An 8,172-nucleotide genomic window follows, 5' to 3' on the forward strand; every position below is an offset into this window, starting at 1 on the left:
CCCCCCCCAAGCCTTCTCTTTTCCAGACTGAAGAGTCCCAAGTCCCTCAGCTTTTCCTCATACAGCCTGCCCTCCAGGCCTTGGATTATATGAGTGGATCTCCTCTAGGCTCTCTCAAGCTTTTCCACATCCTTCCTGAAGTGGGGGGGCCCAAAACTGGATGCAGTACTCCAGCTGTGGTCTCACCAAGGATGAATAAAGCAGGAGGATGACATTCCTTGTTTTGCCTGAGATGCAGCAGTGGATGCACGCCAGAGTTTGGTTTGCTTTGCCAGCCACAGCATCGTGTTGGTGGCTCATATTCATCTTGTGGTCAACCAAGACCCCCAAGTCTCTTTCAGTCGTGGTGCTAGTGAGCACAGCACTGCCAAGCCTGTAAGTATGTTGAAGGTTCTTCCTACCAAGGTGCAGCACCTTACACTTCTCTACATTGAAGGCCATCAGGTTTTGGTCAGCCCACCTTGAGAGTGTGTCCAAGTCGGCCTGTATCCCCAGTCTGTCCTGTGGTGTGACTGCCCTCCCCCATAATTTGGTGTCATCTGCGAACTTTGCCAGTTCACATCTGACTCTGGAACCTAGATCGTTAATGAAGATGTTAAAGAGTACCGGCCCAAGTACTGAGCCCTGAGGGGCTCCACTGGTCACTCTGTGCCATGTTGATTTGGTCCCATCAACTAGTACTCTTTGGGTCTAACCCCATGGCCAGTTACCTAGCTATTGGACTGTAAAATGATCAAGGCCACAGTTCCCCAGCTTAACCATGAGGACATCATGGGGAACTAGGTCAAAGGCTTTCCTGAAATTCAGATATCTGACATTCACGTCATCTCCCTTGTCCAGGGCACATGTTACCTGGTCATAGAAGGAGATGAGGTTGGTCAGGCAAGACCTGCCAGTCACAAAGCCATGTTGGCTGGCATTCAGATGCTTGCCTTCCATCAGTCGTGTTGATGGATCCCTTGACAATTTCCTCCAAGATTTTTCCAGGGACAGACATCAGACTGATTGGTCTATAATTCTCCATAGATTCATAGATGTTAGGGTCGGAAGGGACCTCAATAGATCATTGAGTCCGACCCCCTGCATAAGCAGGAAAGAGTGCTGGGTCTAGATGGCCCCAGCTAGATACTCATCTAACCTCCTCTTGAAGACCCCCAGGGTAGGGGAGAGCACCACCTCCCTTGGGAGCCCGTTCCAGACCTTGGCCACTCGAACTGTGAAGAAGTTCTTCCTAATGTCCAATCTAAATCTGCTCTCTGCTAGCTTGTGGCCATTGTTTCTTGTAACCCCCGGGGGCGCCTTGGTGAATAAATACTCACCAATTCCCTTCTGTGCCCCCGTGATGAACTTAAAGGCAGCCACAAGGTCGCCTCTCAACCTTCTCTTGCGGAGGCTGAAAAGGTCCAGTTTCTCTAGTCTCTCCTCGTAGGGCTTGGTCTGCAGGCCCTTGACCATACGAGATGCCCTTCTCTGGACCCTCTCCAGGTTATCCGCATCCCTCTTGAATTGCGGCACCCAGAATTGCACGCAGTACTCCAACTGCGGTCTGACCAGCGCCCAATAGAGGGGAAGTATCACCTCCCTGGACCTATTCGTCATGCATCTGCTGATGCACGATAAAGTGCCATTGGCTTTTCTGATGGCTTCGTCACACTGCCGGCTCATGTTCATCTTGGAGTCCACTAGGACTCCAAGATCCCTTTCCACCTCTGTGCCACCCAGCAGGTCATTCCCTAGGCTGTAGGTGTGCTGGACATTTTTCCTCCCTAGGTGCAGCACTTTGCATTTCTCCTTGCTGAACTGCATCCTGTTGTTTTCTGCCCACTTGTGCAACCTATTCAGGTCTGCCTGCAGCTGTTCCCTGCCCTTCGGCATGTCCACTTCTCCCCATAGCTTTGTGTCATCTGCAAACTTGGACAGAGTACATTTGACTCCCTCGTCCAAGTCACTGATGAAGACATTAAAGAGTATCGGTCCAAGGACCGAGCCCTGTGGGACCCCACTGCCCACACCCTTCCAGGTCGAGACCGACCCATCCACCATGACTCTCTGGGTCCGACCCTCTAGCCAATTCGCCACCCACCGGACTGTGTAGTCATCCACATCACAGCCTCTTAACTTGTTCACCAGTATGGGGTGGGATACCGTATCGAAGGCCTTCCTGAAGTCTAAGTATACGACATCCACCCCTCCTCCTGTGTCCAGGCGTTTCGTAACCTGGTCATAGAAAGAGACTAGATTCGTCAGGCACAATCTGCCCGCCACAAACCCGTGCTGGTTTCCCCTCAGCATAATTTGCCCTGCCGGGCTCTCACAAATGTGAGCCTTGATAATTTTTTCAAAGACTTTACCAAGGATGGAGGTGAGACTGACTGGCCTATAGTTGCCCGGGTCCTCCTTCCTCCCCTTTTTGAAAATGGGGACCACGTTAGCCCTTTTCCCGTCCTTCGGGACTTGGCCCGTGTGCCACGAGCGTTCGAATATTCCCGCCAGTGGCTCTGCAATGATGTTGGCCAGTGCCTTCAGCACCCTCGGATGGAGCTCATCCGGGCCTGCCGACTTAAAGGCATCCAGTTCTTCCAAGTGACTCTGCACCACCTCAGGATCTACGTATGGAAGTCTGGCGCCTTGCTGCTGCCTCTCTACAACCCCAGTGAGAGACTTGTCGTGTCCCTCACTTAGGAACACTGAGGCAAAGAACTCGTTGAGGAGTTCAGCCTTGTCCCCCCTGTCTGTCACCAATTGTTTCTGCCCATTTAGTAGGGGTCCTATTCCTCCCTGGGCCTTCCTTTTACTCCCAATATATCTAAAAAACAATTTCTTGTTGTCTTTTACTTGGGTTGCCATCCTCAGCTCCATGGTAGCTTTGGCCCGTCTAACTGCCTCCCTACAAGCACGAGCAGAGGAGGTATATTCATCTTTAGTGATCTCACCTTGTTTCCACTTTTTATGTGCTCCCCTTTTGGCCCTTAGGCTGCCCTGGATTTCTCTGGTCAGCCATGGAAGCCTCCTGGCCCCTTTCCCTCTTTTGCCTCGCTCGGGGATCGTCTTGCTTTGCGCCCGAAGGATCGTTTCCTTAAGGCACAGCCACCCTTCTTGGGCTCCCATCCCTTCAAAACTCCTACTCTGCAGTGCTTCCTTGACTAATCGCCTGAGTGCGTTGAGATCAGCTTTCCTAAAGTCTAGCACTTTCACCCTACTAGTTACCTTACCCACTCGACGTCTTATGTTGAATTCTATTATTAGGTGATCACTGTCTCCCAAATGGCTACCGATCTGGAGGTCCCCTATCATGTCATCCCCTGTTGCCAATACCAGATCCAGTATGGCATTCCCCCTAGTGGGACCATGCACCTCCTGTGTCAGGTGGAGGTCCTGTACACAGGTTAGAAACCTGCGTGAGCAATGGGACCTTGCTGTCTGCGTCTCCCAGCAGATGTCCGGGTAGTTTAGGTCCCCCATGACTACCGCCTCTTTAGCTTTTATGGTCTCCGAGAGTTGCCTCAGGAGCCCCGCATCTATTTCTTCCCCTTGGTGTGGGGGTCTGTAGCAGACCCCTACCACCAAATCCCTTTCTCCTTGCCCCCCATGTAGCCTAACCCACAATCCTTCTACTCCCTCAACCTTGGATTCTGTCTTGATGAGGGTTCCGGGTCACCCTCCTCCTTTTCTTGAAGATAGGGACCACGTTAGATCCTTTCCAGTCTTCTGGGACCTCATCTGAGTGCCACAAATTTTAAAATCTTTGCCAAGGGGGATGCAATGATGTCTGCCAGCTCCTTCAAGACTCTCAGGTACATTCTGTCTGGGGCCATGGACTTGTGAATGTCCAGTTTCTCAAGGTGTTCCCTCACCTAATCCACATCAATTTTGGGCCCATCACCTGTTCCCAGGATGGTTTGTGTCTTTTCTGACGGTGTGATCCTCTTGGGAGGGTGAAAAACCAATGCAAAAAAGTCATTTAGGAGATTAGCTCTTTCTTGAGCATCAGATGTCGGTTGCCCCATTAGATCTTGCAGGGGCCCAATGCTACCTTTGTTCTTTTTTTGACTTCCCATATATCTGAAGAACTTTTTGTTGTCCTTGATTCCTGTAGCTAGCCTGAGTTCAGTTTGTGCCTTGGCTTTTCTGGACTGCTCTCTACAGGTGCAGGTGAGTGCTGACTAGTCCTCTTTGGTGATGCTTCCCATTTTCCACCTGGTGTAGGCTTCTCTTTTGAGCTTAATGAGGTCCAACATTTCCTTGTTCAGCTAAGAGGGTTTCCTTGCCCAATGACTACATTTCTTGTGAGATGGACTTGCTTTTCCCTGTGCTTCAATCATTATGTTTTTGAGAGATGACCATTCCTTGTGTACTCCCTTTTCTAGGGGGGTATGGCCTCTAATTGCCTGACTGACCAAATCTCTGAGTTTGCAAAAGTCAGCCTTCCCAAAGTTAAGGATTTCTGTTTTACTGAGGGGTTTGCCTGCTCTTTGGTGAACTAAGAAGGTGAACAATTCTTGGTCGCTATCACCAAGCTTCCCCTCAATCCTCACGTTGCTCACCTGTCCTCCCCTTTGGCCAGGACCAGATAAAGCAATGCCTCTCCCCTAATTAGCCCATAGACCTCCTGCATTAGGTAGAGGTCATCAATGCAAGCAAGAAAGCTCCGTGACCTATCAGATTTGGCCGTGCGCTCATCCCACGATACGTCAGGGAAGTATTGGGAGCACACGGCCCTGGCCAGTTCCCTACTGAATTCCTGATCTAGTTCTTCCTCTTGATGGGGAGGTCTATAGTAGACTCCTACAAGTAAGCCTATTGTAGGCTTCACTGGTAGAGCAGTCTCTCTAAAATCAACTATGCCTGCATATCGTGGGGTCAGAAAGATTCCAGTGCAATAGGTGCTTCTAGGCTGATCAGCCAGTAATTGGGCCAAGCCAACATCCATTGTAGCATGTGGGCCATGCTGGGAAATGGGCTTGAGATGCTTCTGCTGGCCTGCCCTTTGCACTAGCTCTCTGCACTAATGTTCCTAGCCACTATGAATGCCGGTGGAACTGCCTCATTGTAGACAGTGGCTCTGAGCTGAGTGCAGAGACAACCCCTAAGGTCTCACTTAGTTCCTCAGAGCTCTAATCCCTCCCTGCTGATGAGATGAAGTGAAGAGGGGGGAGGCAAGGCAGGATTCCTCCAAGGACTCTCCTGCCCTAGGGGCTTACTTTCCTACCTCCTGCCCTAGGTCCTTGCTTTCCTACCTGCGTGGGTTACCAGAACAAACCTTCAGGGGCCTTAAAGGCAACCCACCTGGTCCTAAATGCCCTGAAGTTTACGTGTCAGCACAGATGAGACTGGTAGCCCAGCCAGTCTGCCCTCCTAGCTTCACCATCTGTGCCTGGTATTCCCTGTGAGTGCTCTGGTGGTGGAGTTTTGAGCTCCTCCTGGATTCCTCATGGTGCTTAGACATCCAAGTCACCTCTGCATCTGGAAATGCCTTGTGCTGCCTCCAGCTGACAGAAAATGGCCTCTTCCTGTCTGATTCAGAGCTGGGTACAGTGCTCTACATGGCTACCACTTCAGGCTTCATCACTACAATAGCCAACAGCTGGAATGGGAGGTGCAGGCCTGGATGCAGCTCTGCCCTATAATGTGCTTGCATCCCAACCTGCCAAGCATATGGAGAAGACCTGACTCCAGCATGGGCATGCTGACCTCAGACCTGTCCAAGGTAAGACCCCGTGGTCGTGGAGGTCACAGCCCTGGCTGTGGCTCTCCCTACCCCTTTCAGCCTCATTCCTCAGAATTGTCAGAGATTGCCATGCTGCCAGTGACACAGGTGCAGGCGACAGGTCTCCTTGGGGAAAGTCCATTCAGCTCTGAAACTCCCCCCCCTGCCCCGTGGAGGCTGCAGAATTCACCACCTTGGGAGGGAAATGATAGAGCCACCTGACAAACCACCTGTACCACATACAACTGCTGTGAAGCCAGAGGGAAGGATGTAGTCTTTGAATGGTTTGCATGTGGTTACAATGCTCCAGTACTATGGTGATGGTGTCAATAAATGGTCTGTCCATGAACACTGATTGCTTCTGACTGCCAACCTGCTCTTCCCAGAGGTGTGCTGCTGGGCAGGTCATGCTGAGTACAGCCCATTCTATCTAAGCAACCTCTGCACAAGGTCCCTTTGCTGAACTTTGGTTAGTGCTCAACTGGCTGCCGCTGGGGTTAGGTCATTTTTTCAGTCATACTTGGCTAGGACCCAGCTATGACCAAATGAGGCTAATGGAGGGGGCTTGGGCTAGGCAGGGAAGTGAAAACAGGCAGATCCAAGCCTGCAGGAAGCAAAGCAAACAGCAAATCAGGTCATGCCAAGGAAGACTGGTGCTGCCTCCAAAATGGGCCTTGGACATGTGTGACCTCCTGAAAAGACCAGGACTAGCCACATGACAGGATACTCATGTGTCCTCTCCCTCTCTCTTGGTCTTTATTACTGTAGGGTCCAAGTAATGGGCTGGCCAGCTGATGGGGGCTTGTTTGCCATCTGTGGAGGTGTGGTGCTTGCAATGAGTAGGAAAATACAGTGAAGCAGAGATGAACTGGATGAATTTCTCAGCCAGTGCAGCCCAGCAAGAAGGACCTTATTCCCAGGATGTACCAGCCCTGCACATGCTCTGAGGAAGCGCACGGTGGGGCCGGCTGACATGACCAGGCTCTGATGGAACATGCCCAGCACACGCTGTGGGCCCTGGGCCAGGGACTTATCTCTATGCCTTTGCTGTTCTCTCACGGTGAGGACTTGCAGAGATTTTAAATCAATGTCAGCCTCCCTGCTCATTTGAGAGCAACAGCTGAAAAGGTGTCAGAACACTCCCTGCCTGCTGACCCCAGGGCACTCACCAAGCCCCCTTCCCAGTGGTCCCAGTGCTCCCTGCCCCCTTTTCCAAGCGTGAGGTTTGAACTTTCAGAAGTTAAAACCACAGCGACCCAGGCAAGGACAGAGGCCCAGCACACAGAACATAGCTCTGCAGGTACCAATCTCCCTTGCCCTGCAGCCCCCTACCACTGGTTAATTGTGATGTCTCTCTTCTCTCTCCTTCCTGAGGCTTCCTTGGCTGCACATCCCCCTGGATGTCACACCCTTGGCTACAACAAGCTCACCCATCTCCTCACAGCTGTGGCTGGACTCTCATCTGGCACCAGGGCAGAGTGGGGTGCACACATCCCAAATCAGGCTGGTAGCAATTTTAACCTCCCCTCCTCTGGGTAAGTATAAAGGATGGATAAAATGAGAGCAGGAACAGGGCCATGCTGGCTAAGGGCCACCCTAAGAAGATGCAGTATGCCAAAGCCTGTATTGCCACCTACTGGTGATACTTTGGGTTGCAGGATAACCCCACGGGAGAAAGGAACGTGTGGGCTTTGGCTTTCTTCACAGGAAAATGGCCAGTGTGCTTGGCACTTGTGTCTTTGTAGAGGTTATTTCTCACTGTCATTAGGAGATATTTCAATCCCTGCCACAGGCTGCTAGGGTTGGCACCTGTGAGCTGTGGTGACTGATTCTTAGCTGTTAGTTCTCTGGTGTTAGTTCTTTTTTCTAGTTATTATAACATCTCATATTTGGTGGGAAGAGAGAGATCTGTCCTGGGGGAGGTCTCAAGAGGTTGCACTGTACAGCTGAGAATATGGAAGTAATTACAGCTGATACCATCTCTCCACACCAGAAATATGGTCAGGATCTGATCCACTCTTTTTCTGTGATGATTTTTTTCCCTTTGATCACTGAGACTATTTTGATCAAGACCATTTAATTTCCAGTTCTGGAGCTCATTCCCATAGGCCAGTGATTCATGCCCGGGGGTCATGAGATCATTTTAAGGTTACTGTAGCATGATGCACAATACTAGCACTGTGAGGTGTGCAAACACTTACACATAAGTCACAAGATCAAGGCAGAAATTTCCAATAGGAATCCAGAGTGTCAAAACCATTCTGACCTGCTGTGGTTTTTCTGAGTTCTTTACAACAGGACAATTGCTCCATTATTTTTCTGAATTTAAGAAGTGAATGAAAACTCAGAGCTAGCATCATCCAAGGGGAGCCTGGAGTCTAATGAGGTTGAGAACCAATGCCATAGACCATGCCTATGCCAGGGTATTTGGGCATGGGCAGCATAAGTGCTACCAGTGGGAAGGT

Source organism: Alligator mississippiensis, chromosome 2 (genome assembly GCF_030867095.1).
Source record: "Alligator mississippiensis isolate rAllMis1 chromosome 2, rAllMis1, whole genome shotgun sequence".
NCBI lineage: Eukaryota > Metazoa > Chordata > Crocodylia > Alligatoridae > Alligator > Alligator mississippiensis.